Here is a 20,470-nt window from a genome sequence, read left to right as displayed (position 1 = left end):
GATTCATAATGTATTAGGTTTAAAATACAACAATAAATACAGTAAAATGAATTGTTATTAAATGTCAGAACAACTATATGAGAATAGATAATAAATAATGATGACCCTTAATCTTGAACTATAGGAGAAGAGCTAGATACTGTAAATGTACCAGTCTTTCTGTACCCATAAGGAGGAACATTGGTGCTATAGAAAGAGAGAAGGTATAGTATAATTGGTATTATAATGATAAATGTATGACGCTACATTGTTATTTTTGTCATTTTTACCTGTAGTTCCGTTCCCCCTGGTGCATATGGCGCGGTTTCTCGCCGAGAAACCACGCCTTGAAAAAAGCCAGGAGGGAGTGGTGGCCATGATTGACAGCATGTGCGGGCCGCCGGCTGATCGCAGTGGGAGCAGGAACTGGCTAATGCAGGCGAATGAGGCATGCAAGCGCTCGATGCCAAGGGAACGCTATGTGTATAGAGAGACAGCGGGACGGACTTTTGGTGTGAGAGAGGAGTGTTAGGCGATGAGAAAAAGATGAAGATGAAGTGAAATGATGATAAATTAAAGCTATAAAAGACTTATAAAATGTGTTTATACTGATTATGAACTGGATGGGAATGATAATGAACTGGGATGGATATAAATAAAGAAAAAATAAATATATGGCTGTAAGATGTGTTTATTGATGATGAAATAAATGGAATTGGTGATGGGGTGGGATGAATTATGATGAAGATATAAATTATGATGTAACTGGAAATTATGTACATATCTAATGTGAAACAGATAGGGATGATCATCAGATGAAGATAAATTATAATATGACTAGAGTTGAGCGGACACCTGGATGTTCGGGTTCGACAGGTTCGGCCGAACTTCACAAAAAAGTTTGAGTTCGGGACCTGAACTTGACCCGAACTTGACCCGAACCCGAACCCCATTGAAGTAAATAGGGACCCGAACTTTTGAGCACTAAAATGGCTGTAAAAATGTTATGGAAAGGGCTAGAGGGCTGCAAATGCCAGCAAAATGTGGTTAAGAGCATGGCAAACAAATGTGGATAGGGAAATGACCTTAACCACCTCCCGTCCGCCCGAAGACTAAAAACAACCGGGAGGTGGTTCTATATCTCTGAATGGACGTTCCTGAAACGACCATTCAGAGACTGCAGCTTCACGCTAATCGTGCAGCTGCATATAGGGTTTTTTGCTGTCAGTGACAGCCGGGCAACCCTTAGAGAAGGCAGACACAGTGCCCAGGTGTCCCTGCCTTCTAGATCGCTGTATACACAGCGCTCACCGAGTGTAACCGCCGGGGCCGGGAGAGTGCAGGAGGTGTGAGGTCTTTCAAAGACCTCGATCAGCCCTACACTGAGGCTGTACAGCATTGTATTGCGCTGTACAGCCCCTCTGGGTGGTGTATTTCTCCTGTAACTGGGGCTACTATGTTAGCCCCAGTTACAGTAGAAATCAACAATGGAAAAAAAAAAAAAAGTGAAGTTAAATGTCCCCCAGAAGTCTTGTATGACCTTATGGGGGCCGAAAAGTGTAAAATAAAAAAATTTAAGTAAAAAAAAAGAAATAAAAATAAAGGTTTCACATATCAAAAAAGAATTCCCCAAGTAAGGAATAAAAAAAATATATATAAAAAATAGAAAAAAATATAAAATAGACATATTTGGTATTGCAGCGTCCTTACATCACAAAAAGTGAAACACCAAGTGATCAAAAAGGCGTATGTCGCACAAAATGGTACCAATAAAACTATCATCTCATTCCCCAAAAAATGAGCCCCTACATAAGAAAATCGTTTTTTTTGTTTCAAAAATGCTATTATTGTGTTAAAGTGAAATAAAATAAAAAAGTATACATATTAGGTATCACCGCATCTGTAATAGCCAGCTCTATAAAAATATCACATGACCTAACCCCTCTGGTGAACACCGTAAAAAAAAAAAAAACTGTGTCAAAAAAAGCAATTTTTGTCACCTTACATCACAAAAAGTGAGACATTAAGTGATCAAAAAGGTGTATGTCCCACAAAATAGTACCAATAAAACCGTCACCTTATCCCAGAAAAAATGAGCCCCTACATAAGAAAATCGCTCAAAAAATTAAAAAAACTATAGCTCTCAGAACATGGAGACACTAAAACATCATTTTTTTTGTTTCAAAAATGCTACAGTATTATTGTGTTAAAGTGAAATAAAAAAAAGTATACATATTAGGTATCACAGCATCCGTAACAGCCAGCTCTATAAAAATATCACATGACCTAACCTCTCTGGTGAACACCGTAAAAAAAACAAAAAACTGTGCCAAAAAAGCCATTTTTGTCACCTTACATCAAAAAAATTGCAACACCAAGTAATCAAAAAGGAGTACCGTATATTTCGCTTTATAAGACGCACCTGATGATAAGACGCACCCAGTTTTCAGAGAAGGGAAATGGAGAAAAAAATAATTTGAACTAAAAGGTGGACTAAAACATTTTAATAAAATAACATATAATGTGCAAACATTACCAACAGCCATCAGCAGCATTATGAAACATTAACAATAACAGAAGAGAAAGATTTTCAGTACGACATGACCTCTAGTCATCTGAAAACCCCAAAAACTCTTCACTGCTGTCCGAACTCAGTGGCTCAATGTCAGTGGTATCACTGTCACTGGTCTCTTCATATAGGACACCATCCTCCGAACCGTCCAGGGCATTACTGATGCCGCATTTTTTGAAGGATTTGACAACCGTTTCTTCCTTTACTGATTTCCATGATGACTTCACCCACTCGCAGACTTGGGTGATAGTGGGCCTCCTTATCCGTCCACTGGGTGTAAGGTCATGATTCCCAGCAGCCATCCACTTATTCCACTCCTCCCGCATGCAAACCTTAAATGGCTTGTTTAATGATACATCAAGAGGCTGCAGCTGGCTGGTAAGCCCCCCAGGAATGACCGCTAGATGAGTGTTCACGTCTTTGAACCTCTTTTTTGTGTTTTCGGTGATATGTGCCCTAAACTGGTCAAGCACAAGTAAGGCCAGTTTCTTTAGAAGCCCTCCAGGTCATTTGGACCACACTTTGTCGACCCATATTCCCATGCCATTCACCCTTTCTCATGAACATGGACAATCACTCCTCTTGGAATCACCTCTTTTGGCATGTTCTTCCTTTTGAAAATGATCATTGGTGGCAGTTTGGTCCCATCTGCGCAGCAGGACAATACAACCGTGTAATGGGTTTTTTCGTGCCCTGAGGTCTTCACTGTTACGGTTTTTGTGCCTCTCATATCAACAGTCCTGTTCGATGGAACATTGAAGGTTAATGGGACTTTATCCATATTCCCAATATGGCTTATTTGATAGCCATTTTTCTTTCTTGAATCCAGCACAAATTTGTGAAAAGAGAGAATCTTGGACTCGTATTCTTTTGGCATTTTTTGTGCTATTCTAGTTTTGGTGCGCATAGCAAGGCCACACCTCCTCAAATCTGTAGCACCATGATGGGGATCCAGTAAACTCATCAATGCCTTTTTCTGCAGCTAGACGCTTGGCTTCATATATATTATCATTTTGGTAGATACGCAGAAGCCATTGTTCCTATGACGTGTGATTCCATGTCAATCTGTGGCCATTTTGCAGTACACCCACGGAAAGTGCGTTTGCTTTTATCTGCTTTCTGCAGCTGATCCTCCTGTTTCCTCCACTCCCGTATCATTTTTTCTGTTGGAGGCGGCCCGAAATGTCTCTCAGCTGCCCTGTTTCCATGTTCTTTGGTGTATTTTATCACCTCCAGTTTAAAAGGGATCTTATATGAAAGCCCTTTCTGCTTTGACATCTTTCTACAGTAAATATGGATGCAGCAGGAGACTACAGTACGGTAGTATTCTACAACAAAATACAGTAATAAAAGCATGTCAGTGTCATGGGGACACTATCTGAGAATATCAGTGGATGACACTGTTATGGGGGATCTGGGAAGGACACTGTTATATGGGATCTGTGGACATCACACGGTTATGGGGGATCTGTGGACGTCACATGGTTATGGGGGATCTGTGGATGTCACACTGTTATTGGGGACCTGTGGATGTCACACTGTTATGGGGGATCTCTGGATGTCACACTGTTATGGGGGATCTTTGGATGTCACACTGTTATGGGGGATCTCTGGATGTCACACTGTTATGGGGGATCTCTGGATGTCACACTGTTATGGGGATCTCTGGATGTCATGCTGTTATGGGGGATCATCTCTGGATGACACACGGGAATCTGTGGATGATACACCATTATGGGGGATCTGTGGATGCCACTGTTATGTGATTATAACCCCCATCATAAATAATACACTGATGAGGGGAGTTATAGTCACATTAAATATGAACACTGTCCAGGGACTGTACACTGGACTGTATTACAATTGCTTACGGTAACTGATATGGCTACCATATACCGTAACCCACCTCATCCATAGGAATCCACCAGTGAACTGCAGTATATGGGTGGATTCCTATGGATGAGGGGGGTTATAGTCATTTTTTATATACCGTAGACAGACGCCAATTACAGAACAGTACCTGGACACTGTTTATATTATGGTAAATATGACTATAACCCCTCTCATCCATAGGAATCCATATTTTGCAGTACATGGGTGGATTTCTATGGATGAGGGGGGTTATAGTCACATTTAATATAGACACATGACTATTGCAGAACAGTGTTTATTTTAAATATGACTATAACCCCCCACATCCATAGGAATTCACCCATATACTGCAGTATATGGGTGGATTTCTATGGATGATGGGGGTTATAGTCATATTTGGCACACAGTTTTTAATTAGGGTACCATAAATTGCCTTAAGATGTCCTCACCTTGGGACTTAGGATGCAATCTATGGTACCCAGAGGGGGGTGGGGGTGTCATGTGGCACTGAACAGTGTACCGGTAGCTGATTGGTGGAGGAAGGGGGAGCAGGACTCACCACCAATCAGCACCGGACAAGTAGAGTTGGGGTGAGTAGAAACTGCCCAGGGGGATAGGAGAAAATGCCTGCCTGGGGGGAAGGGGGGACTGAATCTGTACTTGGATACAGGGGAGGGGGGGCGCGGGGGCTTGAGGGGCGGCGCTGTACCACACAGGCTGGCGGCACTATATGGCATACAGAGATGCCGCCAGCCTGCAGACATCGAGGAAGGAGGAGGTGAGGAGTAACTGCCGGGGGAAGGGGGCGGGGGCTTGAGGGGCAGCGCTATACCACACAGGCTGGCGGCACTATATGGCATACAGAGATGCCGCCAGCCTGCAGACATCGATGAAGGAGGAGGTGAGGAGTAACTGCCGGGGCTTGAGGGGCAGCGCTGTACCACACAGGCTGGCGGCACTATATGGAATACAGAGATGCCGCCAGCCTGCAGATAGTTACAGTACCGGTCCGGAAGCTCCAGGACTAGCTTACATGGAGGAGCAGCACTTGGTCATCAGTGAAACCGCCAGCCCGCTGCTTAGTGCCGCAATGTATGCACGGGCTGGCGGCTTCACTGAAGGGTACCGTGAGTGCTGCTCGCCCGTTATTCTGTCCGTCCTCCCGCCTGTTCTCCCATTGTTTTATGGCAGCTCAGGAGCAGTTAGTGAGAGCTCCTGAGCTGCATTAAGTTACACATTTGGGCCACATTCGTTTTGTAAGACGCACTAACTTTTTCCCTCCACTTTGGAGAGAAAAAAAGTACGTCTTATAAAACGAAAAATACGGTATATCCCACAAAATAGTACCAATAAAACTGTCACCTCATCCAGGAAAAAATGAGCCCCTACATAAGAAAATCGCTCAAAAAATAAAAAAATTATAGCTCTCAGAACATGGACACATTAAAACATATTTTTTTGTTTTAAAAATGCTATTATTGTGTAAAACTTAAATAAATAAGAAAAAGTATACATATTAGGTATCGCCACGTCCGTAATGATCTGCTCTATAAAAATATCACTTGAGCGAACCCCTCAGGTGAACACTGTAAAAATAAATAAATAAAAGCTGTGCTAAAACAACCAATTTTTTGGTCACCTTGCCCCATAAAGTGTTATATAATGAATGATCAAAAAATCATATGTAACCAAAAATTGTACCAATAAAACTAGCACCTTATCCCCTAGTTTCCACAATGGGTTTCACATTTTTGGAGTTTCTACTGTAAGGGTGCACCAGGGGGGCTTCAAATGGGACATGGCATCTAAAAACCATGTGGCGCTTCTGGTTTCTTCTGCGCCCTGTCGTGTGCCCATACAGCAGTTTATGACCACATGTGGGGTGTTTCTGTAAACTGCAGAATCTGGGTAAGAAATATTGAGTTTTGTTTGGCTGTTAACCATCGATGTGTTAAACAAAAAATTGGATTAAAATGGAAAATCTGCCAAAAAAGTGAAATTTTTAAATTTGATCTCAATTTTCCTTTAATTCTTGTGGAACACCTAAAGGGTTAACACAGTTTGTAAAATCGGTTGACCTGAACTGGTCCTTAAAAAGTGGGTTTTGGCAATTTTCTTAATTTTTTTTAGAATTGCTTCAAAACTTCTAAGCCTTCTAACATCCTAAAAATATAAAATGACATTTCCAAAATGATGCCAACAGAAAGTAGACATATGGGGAATGTTAAGTAATAAATATTTTATGAGGTATCACTTTCTGTTTCAAAAGCAGAGAAATAGAAATTTTAAAAATAGCAAATTTTTCAGAATTTTTTGCATATTTGGGATTTTTTCATAAATAAAGGTGAAATATATTGACTCGAATTTATGACTAGCATGAAGTACAATGTGTCACGAGAAAACAATCTCTGAATGGCTTGGATAAGTAAAAGCGTTCCAAAGTTATTACCACATAAAGTGTGATATGTCAGATTTGCTAAATTAGGCCTGGTCAGGAAGGGGGCAAATGGCCCAGATGCGAAGTGGTTAAATAACATAAAATACGTAAAAATAAAAAATAATAATCTTGATGAGGTCCATATGGAGTAGGAGGTTGAGGAGGCGGTGGATGTGGCGGTGTAGGTGGAAGCGGCGGTGGAGGAGGAGGAGGTAGCCTACACTGCTTTTTGGTTTTAAATTTATTTAAATTTTTTTAAATTAGGGTACATCCCAAAACATTGGAAAATATAACCTGTGATAACCCCCTCCAGTCATGCTAAACACACGTTCAGACAATACACTGGCTGCAGGGCAAGCCAGCACATCCAAGGCGTAAAGGGCAAGCTCAGGCCATGTGCCCAATTTGGAGACCCAGAAGTTGCAGGGGGCAGAACCATCAGTCAGTTTGTGTAGGCGTGTGCAAACATACTGCCCCACCATGTCGCACGTCCCCGTGATGTTCACGATCCAATTGGATATCTGCTCTATCTGTTCTTTTCTGTGCCTACCATGTTGATCACGGTTAGCGGCGAATCAGGGTTCCATGCCGGAGATGGAGCGTGAGAAAGAGAGATCACATCCAAGCGAGAACTATGGATGAAATTTAATTGTGATCGAGCGGAAATGTGGTAGAAGCTACTAAAACAGAAGAATTGAAGGAAAGGAGGGGGCGCGCGGCAATTACCCACTCCCGACTCGGGGAGGTAGTGATGATAAATAACAATACAGGACTCTTAAGATGCCCTGTTATTGGAATGATTAATTAAACATTATAGGGAATGTCACTGGGGTATTTTGGATTTGGAAACATTAGCCAGGAGAGGCCCTGCTGCTGCTTTGTTGACTCTAGATAACTTCTGCCTGATCGCACGTTCCTGTGACGTCCACCATCCATTTGGATATCCTCTCTATCAACTTTCGATGTTCTTTTCTGAGCCTACCATGTTGATCACGGTTATCGGCGAATCAGGGTTCCACGCCGGAGAGGGAACGTGAGATAGGGAGACCTCATCCAAAGGAGGTCAATGGCTGCAATGGGATGAAGCGGAAATGTGGGACAAATTATTAAAGCAGGATCAAAGGAAAGGACCAATTAAAGACGAATTTTTGAAATTTAAGTCCCTGTCACCTATGCAGAGCAGGGGTTTTTCATCGCCAGAAATGGGTTAATGTCACCCACCAATGGAACAGATTATTTTTAAAAATTTCGGTCCCTGTCACCTATGCAGAGCAGGGGTTTATTCACGTCAAAAATTGTAAAATGTCACCCAAGAATATAACAGAAAAATTTGTGAAATTTATTAACCTGTCTACTAGGTAAAGCAGGGGTCTATCACAGCCAAAAATTGTTGACTGTCACACGAAAATGTAACAGACAAATTAGTGATTTTTTTTTATATGTCCACTAGGTAGAGCATGGGTATATCACACCCAAAAATTGGTGAATTTCACCCAAAAATGTAACAGACAAATTAGTTTTTTTTTTTGCCTGTCTACTAGGTATAGCAGTGGTATATCACATCCAAAAATTGCTGAATTTCCCCCGAAAATGTAACAGACAAATTAGTGAATTTTTTTAACCTGTCTAGTAGGTAGAGCAGTGGTATCTCACACCCAAAAAATGGTGAATTTCACCCGAAAATGTAGCAGACAAATGATTGATTTTTTTCACAAGCCTACTATGTAGAGCTTGGGTATATCACACCCAAAAATTTGTGAATTTCACCCAAAAATGTAACAGACAAATTAGTGATTTTTTTTTTACATGTCTACTAGGTATAGCAGTGGTATATCACACCCAAAAATTGGTGAATTTCACCCAAAATTGTAACAGACAAATTAGTGATTTTTTTTTACATGTCTACCAGGTATAGCAGTGGTATATCACACCCAAAAATTTGTGAATTTCACACGAAAATTTAACAGACAAATTAGTGAAATGACATAAAATGAAATTAAATACGTACAAATAAAAATAAATACTTTATTTATGAGGTGGAGGTCCATATGGAGGTGGACGTAGCAGTGTAGGTGAAAGCAGTGGTGGAGGAGGACGAGTGTGAAATATCCAAAATACAAAAATGAGCAATTGCGCTGTAGTAAAACAATGGCTGGTTAAGGCCGGTATACATGTCTATTCTGCGCAAGGTACGGACAAGTCCTGTAGGATCCATGCCTGGTTCATTTTAATGAACGTGAGCTTGTCCACATTGGCTGTGGACAGACAGCTGCGCTTGTCTGTAATAACGCCCCCTGCCGTCCTAAACACACGTTTAGATAATACACTGGCTTCAAGGCAGGCCAGCACCTCCAAGGCATAAAGGGCAAGCTCAGGCCATGTGCCCAATTTGGAGACCCAGAAGTTGAAGGGGGCAGACCTGTCATTCAGTACGTGTAGGCGTGTGTACACATACTGCTCTACCATGTTGGTGAAATGCTGCCTCCTGCTAAGACGTTCTATATCAGCTGGTGGTGCTGGTTGTTGTGGCGTGCTGACAAAGCTTTTCCACATTTCGGCCATGCTAATCCTGCCTTCTGAGGTGCTGGCTGTGCCCCAGCTGCGTTGTCGATCTCTTCCTCCTCCTCTGCCTTCGCCTTGTGCTTCCACTGTGCCCTCGCTGTCAGATGGGAATGCCACCAGCAGCAAGTCTACCAGCGTGCGCTTGTACTTGCATCTTACGATCACGCTCCAGTGAGGGAATTAAGGACGGTACGTTGTCCTTGTAACGGGGATCCAGCAGCGTGGCCACCCAGTAATCAGCACAAGTAAGAATGTGGGCAACTTGGCGGTCATTGCGGAGACACTGCAGCATGTAATCTCTCATGTGTGCCAGGCTTCCCAGAGGCAACTAAAAACTGTCCTCTGTGGGAGGTGTATCGTCTGTGTCCTCTGTATCCCCCAGCCACGCACCAGTGATGGCCATGAGCTGGTCTGGGTGCCACCCTGCTGTGAACATGGTTCCTCCTCCATCTCTTCCTCCTCATCCTCCACCTCCTTATCCTCCAGAACTGTGCCCTGGCTGGACAATTGTGTACTTGGCGTTTGTGGGTGCAGGAAACCACCCTCGGAGTCACTTGTGAATGACTGTCCGGAAACCCTATGAAATGATCCCTCTTCCTCCTCCTCCTCCTGTGCCACATCCTCTTCCATCATCGCCAGCAGCGTTTTTTCAAGGAGGCATAGAAGTGGGATAGTAACGCTGAGAACAGCGTTATCGGCACTGGCCATGTTGGTGGAGTACTCGAAACAGCGCAACAAGGAACACAGGTCTCACATGGAGGCACAGTCATTGGAAGTGAAGTGGTGCTGCTCCGCAGAGCGGCTCACCCGAGCGTGCGGCAGCTGAAACTCCACTATTGCCTGCTGCTGCTTGCACAGTCTGGCCAGCATGTGCAAGGTGGAGTTCAACCTTGTGGGCACGTCGCATATGAGTCGGTGAGCGGGAAGGCCAAAGTTACGCTGCATCGCTGACAGGCGAGCAGCAGCAGGGTGAGACTGCTGAAAGCACGCACAGACGGCCCGCACTTTATGCAGCAGCTCTGACATATCGGGGAAATTTTTAAGGAATCTCTGCACCACCAAATTGAGCACAAGTGCCAGGCAAGGGATGTGCAACATACAGATGCAGACAAGGCCACAAATTAAGTATTTTGCCCAAAATAGGTGTTTATTTAATGCCAGAATAGCACAGCAGTTTGTAAAGGGTGTATCTCACAATGACAGATGCAGCGAAGGCTGCAAAATTAAGATTTTCGCCCAAAATGGGTGTTTTTTAATAGCAGAATAGAACAACAGTATGCAAAGGGTGTATCTCACACGTACACATGCAGACAAGGCTGCAAAATTAAGATTTTTACCCTAAATGTGTGTTTTTTTAATACCAGAATATGACAGCAGTATATAGCGCTTGAATTTCACACGAACAATGGCAGACAAGGCCGCAAAATATGTATTGTGCCCAAAATGGGTGTTTTTTTAATACCAGAATAGCACAGCAGTATGTAACGCTTGAATTTCACACGTACAGATGCAACAAGGGCTGTAAAATTTAGTATTTTGCCCAAAAAGGGTGTTTTTTAAAACCCAGAAAATTATAGCTGTATTTCTAGCTTAAATTGCACACTGACTAATGCGGCAGAGGCCCAAGATGGAGGGTATTGAAAAAAATGGGTGTTTTTTCAAAGCCAGAAAATTATTGAAGTATTTCAAGCTTGTTTTAACAATAACAGATGCAGCAAAGGCTGCAATATTAAGTACTTTGCCCTAAAAGGGTGTTTTTTTAATAACAGAATATGACAGCAGTATATAACGCTTGAATTTCACACTGACAGATGCAGACAAGGCCGCAAATTGAGAATTTTGCCCAAAATGGGTGTTTTTTACTAACAGAATATGACAGCAGTATATAGCGCTTGAATTTCACACGTACAGATGCAGCAAGAGCTGTAAAATTGTGTATTTTGCCCAAACAGGGTCTTTTTTAAAACCCAGAAAATTAAAGCTGTATTTCTAGCTTAAATTGCACACGGACTAATGCGGCAGAGCCCCCAGATGGAGGGTATTGCAAAAAATGGGTGTTTTTTCAAAGCCAGTAAATTATTGAAGTATTAAAAGCTTGTTTTAATAATAACAGATGTAGCAAAGGCTGCAATATTAAGTACTTTGCCCAAAATTGGTGTTTTTTTTTACTAACAGAATATGACAGCAGTATATAACGCTTGAATTTTACACGTACAGATGCAGCAAGGGCTGTAAAATTTAGTATTTTGCCCAAAAAGGGTGTTTTTTAAAACCCAGAAAAAAAAAACTGTATTTCTAGCTTAAATTGCACACGGACTAATGCGGCAGAGGCCCAAGATGGAGGGTATTGCCAAAAATGGGTGTTTTTTCAAAGCCAGAAAATTATTGAAGCATTTCAAGTTTAATTTCAAAATTATTGAAGTATTAAAAGCTTGTTTTAACAATAACAGATGCAGAAAATACTGCAATACTAAGTACTTTGCCCAAAATGGGTGTTTTTTTTACTAACAGAATTTCAAAAAGAGCCATGAAATCGCTGAACACCGAATCCGAACCCGAACCCGAACTTTTACTGAAATGTTTGGGGTCGGGGTCCAAAAATACAAACTTTCAGTACGAACCCGAACTTTACAGTTCGGGTTCGCTCAACCCTAAATATGACCCTAATTAATATTGATTGCAGGTCGTCAAGATTATATCAATATAATTATTGTCATAAAGAAAATGAAAAATAAGAGAATTGTATAGATACTGTAAATAATGAATTTTAGTGATTATTACTAATTGTGTGAAGAATGAAGATTTGTCTGTACCAATAAAATTTATGTGGAAAAGAGAATGGAGAAAAATAAAGAAAATTATAAGAAAACTGTAAAAAAATTATGGAATTGTTATTATTAGGGACCAATTGATTGAGAATATTAGGGACTTTGTATATCTGAGAAAAAATAATGAAATTAATAAATATATACAGTACAGACCAAAAGTTTGGACACACCTTCTCATTCAAAGAGTTTTCTTTATTTTCATGACTATGAAGGCATCAAAACTATGAATTAACACATGTGGAATTATATACATAACAAACAAGTGTGAAACAACTGAAAATATGTCATATTCCAGGTTCTTCAAAGTAGCCACCTTTTGCTTTGATTACTGCTTTGCACACTCTTGGCATTCTCTTGATGAGCTTCAAGAGGTAGTCCCCTGAAATGGTTTTCACTTCACAGGTGTGCCCTGTCAGGTTTAATAAGTGGGATTTCTTGCCTTATAAATGGGGTTGGGACCATCAGTTGCGCTGAGGAGAAGTCAGGTGGATACACAGCTGATAGTCCTACTGAATAGACTGTTAGAATTTGTATTATGGCAAGAAAAAAGCAGCTAAGTAAAGAAAAACGAGTGGCCATCATTACCACTTTGATTACTGCAGTGCACACTCTTGGCATTCCCTTGATGAGCTTCAAGAGGTAGTCCCCTGAAATGGTCTTCCAACAGTCTTGAAGAAGTTCCCAAAGATGCTTAGCACTTGTTGGCCCTTTTGCCTTCACTCTGCGGTCCAGCTCACCCCAAACCATCTCGATTGGGTTCAGGTCCGGTGACTGTGGATATCATTAGGTGAATGGCACTCAGAATACGCGAATACAATAATATTAGCTATCTGGGTACCCTCACATAACATACAACAAAATTCCAAAGACAGAAAAATACATGAACTTATATGACTATGCCGCTATTGCATAAAACCGGTGCATACAACATGGGACCGTAATCACATTGTAAGAGGCTGGCAAAAAGAGGATGGCGAAACCGAAGCAGAGTCTTTGCGAAGCCAGAGGTCAGGAACCAGAAGGGTAGTCAGACGAAGCCAGGATCAGGAACCAGCAGGGTAGTCAGACGAAGCCAGGATCAGGAACCAGCAGGGTAGTCGGACGAAACCAGGATCAGGAACCAGCAGGGTAGTCGGACGAAACCAGGATCAGGAACCAGAAGCAGCAGCAGTCTAGAAGCATGTGAACACAGGAGGACCAAGCAAGGAACTGAAGCCACAGACCTCCTATATATATGAGCTAGGCATCCAGCTCCTCCCAGTGGGAAGGAGGAGCCGCAGGGTGGGAGGCTACAAGAAACCCAGAAACCAAGATGGCCGCCAGCACATGTCAAACGAAGGAGAACAGCAAGAAGGTAAGACCATGACAGTAGTCCTCTCCAAGCACTCGTGGCAACCTCAAAAGAGGGGAGTTTGTCACAATATATAAAAGAAAAATTTATGAATGATTGATATCAATTTAAAAGCAGTTGCTTTCAAGAGATTAATTGAGACCATAAGGTTCTATTGTTTGAAACTTCAAAAATTCAAAACATCTCTTTTCATCTGAGCTTCTGGAAACAGTTGGAATGTGTGACTGGAATTTGCTCAATGGGTGTAATAGTAAACTTTGTCGTGTCCTTATTGTGAATTTGTGAAAAATGTCTGGAGACCCCATGTTTTGTAAACACATTGACTATGTCCATAGATGTTTGTTGGTTCTCTCTCTCAGAGTTAGCGTGGTACGGCCTATATGCTGGAGTCCGCATTCCAATAAGTATATAATTAGAGATGAGCAAATTTTTGAAAAGTTTGATTCAGCTGATTCTCCCAATTTCACAAAAAAATTTGCTTTCTCGACGAGTTACTTCATCACAAAGCACATTTTTTTGTAAGTAGAGAGTGCAATGACAGGGAGCTGCGATAGCGCTGTCCCCTGTCATTGTACCCTCAGATGCTGCATTCATACCTGATCGCAGCATCTGAGTGTAAAAACTGTGTGAAATGAACATAAAATTTTTTTTTAATCAAACTTACCGCCTCCATTTGCTCATGACGGGCCAGCGGCCGCCATCTTGCTTGAAGATCTGGAGCGAAATCTTGTGTGGCCCGTTGCGAGCAAATGGAGGAGGTATGATTTATTTTATTTTTTTACACTAGGTTAAATCGATTCGCTAACACGAAGCACAAGGAAATTCGGTTTCAAGGCGAATCAAATCTATCCTGAAATTCGGATCGAATTCCACTTCATGGGATTCGATTTGCTCATCCCTATATATAATGTAAGTTGAAGATCAGTTTAGAAAATATATGATTTCAAAATGTTCTTCATTGACATTGCTGGTGAACTGGGAAGTGCGTGTAGAAATATTCAAACAGCACTTACAACGTGACCACATTTATAACTTGCAAGAAATCGTAGAAATAAGGTAGTTGGATGCACTTTTTTTCTCTCTTTGTCCTGTATACGACTAGGAGCAATGAAATTCTTAAGGGTCTGAGCTCTTCTTAAAGTTATCTGAGGTTTAGGTTTGATATATTTCTTTAAGAAAGGATCTGCCTGTAGAATTGGCTAGTGTTTGGTGAGGATATTGCGCAATGTGTTGTGATTAATATTGTATGTAGTTATAAAAGTGGATTTGAAATTTTCCAATATCTTCGGATTTTCTTGCTTTGTCTTTCGGGATATTAAACATTCTTGCTGAGTGTGATTTTTCGCCCGCTGGTAGGTCGCTTCTACAACTTTATTGGGATACCCTTTATTTTGAAATCTACATCTGATGGTATGGCTCTGGGTCACGTCATTTGTACAGTTCCTTCGTATCCACTCGAACTGACTGAAGGGTATATTGTTTTTCCATTTTTTCTGATGTGAACTTTAATAGTCTAAATAACTATTGGCGCCAACTTTTTTGAAAAATAGCTTTGTTTCTATGGACTTTCCTTTGAAAAAAAGAATGAGATCTAGATATTATTTTGCCGCATTGGAATAATTGGCCGTAAAATTGAGGTTGAACATATTGTTGTTCAGATATGAGGTGAAATCAGTGGTGTCATTAATATTCCCACTCAGTCCCATGTACAAATTTGCAAAGCTCGGTGTGAACCGCGTACCCATCGTGGTCTCTTTGGTCTGTTTGTATATTTTGTTTTCAAAAGTGTATGTGTTAAGATTTAACATTAAATCTATTGCATCCAGTACAAATTGGTCTTATAGCTTTTATGCCTGCTTCATGTGGGATGTTAGAATAAAGGGCAGATACATCTCTTGCCATTCGACATCCTTAAGAAGGGATATTAAACTTGGTGAATCCCTCGAATATGATGGTAATCCAATAACAAAAATGTCTACATAGTGTGATAAATTGCATGTTAAGGAGGAAATACCGGAGATTATTGGTCTTCCTGGGGGGTTATAGATGGCTTTGTGTACTTTTGGTAAGTGATGAAGTAGAGCTAGGTTTGGAAGGTCAACCATGATATATTCCTTTTGTTTTTCGGATTCTTCTAGTAAAAGTGTACATTTTTTGGCATTCTCTACAGGTGGTATGGGATCATATCTTGCTTTTACTGGGTAGCTGCTCTCAGGTGGTGCAGATAGGTCAAGTAGTTGTACTAACTGGTGTAAAAACATAGCGGTTAAACATCAAAGCCAATACAGCATCCAATAGTATTAACAAAAACAAGTTGAGTCAGAACCAAGAGAGGCAAACGTACCTAGACGCAAAGGCATGAGAATGGTCACTGAACAGTCCTCGGTCAAACAGTAATAATCAAGAATACTCAAAAAATGCACAAAGTAATCTGCGATGGGCAGCTTTCACCTCCTTAGGGCGATGCAGCCCTCCGCCATAGTTTCCGGCTGGGACTTTCTGATGCAGTCCGGGTTCTTCTTCTACCCTTATCCACTCCCGTCTCATTGGAGATGGCCATTTCCCAGGCAATCGATGCTGACAGACGGATCCGTGAGAGGCGGGTAGAACAGTCGACTCAATTTACACCTTCACGGACACATCCAGGGGCCACCAAGCCATCAGAAGAGCCAATGGAGGTTGGGTCCTCCCATCTTACACAAGAGGAACGAGCTCGTCGCCAACAGAAAGGTCTGTGCCTGTTTTTTGGAAAACCAGGACATTTCGTTAAGACCTGTCCCCTCCTGTCGGCGGGAAATGAATAAACGTAGGGGGCATAGAGGAGAACCTCCTAGGTGCTACTATCCCTCCTTCAACTCGAGTGATGATACCTATTTCACTATATTGGCAAGACAAAGTCCATGTGTTTTCTGCCCTGATTGATTCTGGGAATTTTATGGACTCAGTCTTGGTTCATCGACTTGGCATCCCGGTTATCCAGCCAAAGACCACCCTGTCCGTGAACGCTATTGATGGATCTCCTCTCCAGGATGGTCGCGCAGTGTGGATGACGCCTGGGATGCAGGTAACAGTGGGGGCTGATCATAGGGAGACCTTAAGCCTTTTTGTCCTGGACATGCAGTCCACTCCTATGATTTTGGGTCTCCCTTGGTTGAGACTCCATAATCCGATAGTGGACTGGCGCTCAGGTCAGATTTGCCGGTGGAGTACTGAATGACTCACTCGGTGCATATGTCCTGAGTTGCCTCCACGGAAGTATTAAGTACATTACCCCAGTATTACCATCACTTCCAGGACGTGTTCAGTCCACAGGGGGCTGATGTGTTACCTCCCCATAGTTCATATGATTGTCCCATAGATCTGTTGCCAGGAACTATGCCACCGCGGGGACATCTATATAATCTCACTGGGCCTGAGATTCAGGCCCAGCGTGATTATGTTAAAGAGAATCTCGAGAAGGGTTTCATTCGTCCATCCACTTCCCCCGCTGGAGCCGGGTTCTTCTTTGTGGGGAAGAAGGATGGAGACTTTAGACCCTGCATCGACTTTCGCGCCCTCAATCGTATCACGGTGAAGAATCGGTACCCTCTGTCTCTGATTGACGATTTGTTTTCTCAGGTGGCAGGGGCCCGGACTTTCACCAAACTCGTTTGGGTGCATATAATTTGTTATGTGTCAGAGAAGGTGATGAATGGAAGACTGCATTCAACACCAGGGAACGGGCATACGAGTATTCTCGTTAAACCATTTGGTCTCGGTAATGGCTCCTGCGGTCTTCCAGGAGTTCATCAATGATGTCCTCATGGTATTTCTTAGGAGATTTGTAGTTGGTCTATTTAGACCACATACAAATCTACTCGTGCTGATCTGGGTGCTCATTCGGAGACACGTTGTTGTCAGGTTTTTACCAGAAGACTGAGGGAGAAACCGCCTCTTAAACCAAACTAAGGAAGTGTCTGTTGAGGTAACGGAAATTGCCTTTTATTGGGGTACATTATCGTCGAAAAGGGGACTGGCTATGGATCCATCCAAACCTTTCTGCTTGTATTGGATTGGCCTCGGCCTAAGGATCTGAAGGGACTGCAGCGTTTCTTATGCTTGCCAACTTCTACTGCAAGTTTTATTTAAGAATTTCTCTGCGATAGTGGGTACCTCTCACTATCCTCACTAAGAAGGGAGCTAATCCTTCAAAGTGGACGAGAGAGGCAGACAGAACCTTTGAAACGCTAAAGCAGCTCTTTTGCACTGTGCCAATCCTTACTCATCCAGACACTTCCCGACCTTTTGTCCTCGAGGTCGACTCCTCCGAGGTTGGTGTTGGGGCAGTTCTTTCACAGTATTCTGGAGTCCCTGAGAGGTTACATCCCTGTGCCTTCTTCTCTCTGAAGCTCTCTCCAACCAAGTGTAATTATGAAATCAGCAATAGAGAGCTTCTGGGAGTAAAATTGACTTTTCAAGAGTGGAGACATAATCGAAAGACATGATTATTGTTTCAGATAGTGTTCAATTCATCTCTCGGTTCTGGCGTTCTATCTGCTCCCGTTTGGGTATAAAGTTTGTCTTTCTCTTCGGTTTTCACCCAGAGACCAAAAGTCAAAATGGAAGGGACTAACCAGACCCTGGAAACAATATCTCCGGTGCTTCGTGTCAGACTGCCAGGAGGAATGGGCCGCGGATCTACACTTCGCGGAGGTGGCTTATAACAACTCTGAGCATGCTTCCACTAAGGATGTCTCCATTCAGGTGCGTGGGGGGCAGGGATCCAAGGCTCCTTCTCTGGTGGGCCCTCCACTGATTCATCGGTGGTGATCAATGGTTCGAGGATAGATGTCCCATTTGGTCGTCGGTTCAGCGGAATCTCCGCAGTGCAGTGGCGCAACAGAAGAAATTTGCTGATCGTCATCACACTGTAGAGCAAAAGTTTAAGGTGGGAGATCAAGTGTGGGTCTCCACCTGGAACATTCCGCTGCGTCAGCCATCTTCCAGTTGGGTTCCTCGATTCATTGGTCCATACCCGGTGACGCAGAAGATCAACCAAGTTACGTACAAGGTTGCTCTTTCCACCGTCGATTCGAGGAGTGAACACCTTCCATGTATCACTTCTCAATTGGCGGCTGACTCTGCCCCCTTCATTCAGACTCCACCCCTATTGGAGGTCCAAGGGGGTGTCAGAGTTCGAGGGAACAGGATTTTGGACTCTCGTTTTGTCTAGAGGTCTCTCCAATACTTGGTAGACTGGAAGGGTTTTGTTCCAGAGGAGAGATGTTGGGTACCTGCTCGTCAGGTGCATGCGGATGAGTTGGTGGCAGTCTTCCACCGGGATAATCCGGGGAAAGGTCACTTGGAGTCTTCTGAGCCGCCTCCTCGAGGGGGGGTAATGTAAGATCCTCACCTGTCTCGCACTCCGGTTTGACCAAAAAGGGTCCTCGTGGAGCTGCGGGACAGGTTACTCATGTCTCCATTGATACACCAGCTCCGACCCCTTTGCGAACCGACGCGGGGATGCGTTCGCATGTGCGCCGGAGGGGAAGACCGCATGGCTTTCGGGGACAGCTTGGCCGGGCTAGTGGCAGTACGCTGCGGCCGGGCTTGTCTCCGATGCCTGTTGCGTATTCCATTCCGGTGTCCATGTTAACGCGCTTGCGCACTCTTGCAGAGCCTGTCGTGCATCCGCATTTACATTCGAAAACAGGTTCGCAAGGGGATACGCGGTCGCGTGTATGCGCTTCTTATGTGCTTCGCCGACCAGCGAAGGGAATAGCACCTGGCTGCAAGTTCAAAGCAGATTAGGGGGCCGGCATTGGTCTAATTGACTAATAACCAACCAAAGCCTTGTACACAGGTGTAAGGGCAGGATCATGACCTATGGGGAGTGGACACTTGGCGCCCTGGGATTTGTTAGCAGGCACATAAAAGGTGGCCTCCCAGGTCGGTCAGTGCCAACTGTTATCTTCCCTCATCCAGGTGCAGGTCCGTACTGCTTGCTGCTGACTGAAGTTTGCTTGGACTTTGTCCATTCCATTGGGACCCAGGACCCAGGATTTCCCGTGTCGCATCCGTTCACTTGGCAAGTTACACAAGGACTTATGCACGGATCGGGACTACTCCTGGCTTCCCTTTGTTTTGTTTGCCTGATATTAGCTCCAGTAAAGTGTTGCCTGGACTTTGTTTATTTTGTTAATAAACTCTGTTTTGTTGGTGCCTTGCATTACATGTAACACAACAGATGTAGCAGAGGTTGTGTCACTGTCAGCAGCGGCCAAACAATTGCACGCAATTTAGCGCAGGTTGCACTAATAATATACAGTCAGGTCCATAAATATTAGGACTTTGACACAATTCTAACATTTTTAGCTCTATACACCACCACAATGGATCTGAAATGAAACGAACAAGATGTGCTTTAACTGCAGACTGTCAGCTTTAATTTGAGGGCATTTACATCCAAATCAGGTGAACGATGTAGGAATTACAACAGTTTGCATATGTGCCTCCCACTTGTTAAGGGGCCAAAAGTAAAGGGACATAATAATAATCATAAATCACTCTTTCACTTTTTAATACTTGGTTGCAAATCCTTTGCAGTCAATTACAGCCTGAAGTCTGGAACGCATAGACATGACCAGATGCTGGGTTTCATCCCTGGTGATGCTCTGCCAGGCCTCTACTACAACTGTCTTCAGTTCCTGCTTGTTCTTGGGGCATTTTCCCTTCAGTTTTGCCTTCAGAAATGCATGTTCAATCGGATTCAGTCAGGTGATTGACTTGGCCATTGCATAATATTCCACTTCTTTCCCTTAAAAAACTCTTTGGTTGCTTTTGCAGTATGCTTTGGGTCATTGTCCATCTGCACTGTGAAGCGCCGTCCA

Source organism: Bufo bufo, chromosome 6, assembly GCF_905171765.1.
Source record: "Bufo bufo chromosome 6, aBufBuf1.1, whole genome shotgun sequence".
Classification (NCBI taxonomy): Eukaryota; Metazoa; Chordata; class Amphibia; order Anura; family Bufonidae; genus Bufo; species Bufo bufo.
Note: the sequence above shows the minus strand (reverse complement) of the source record.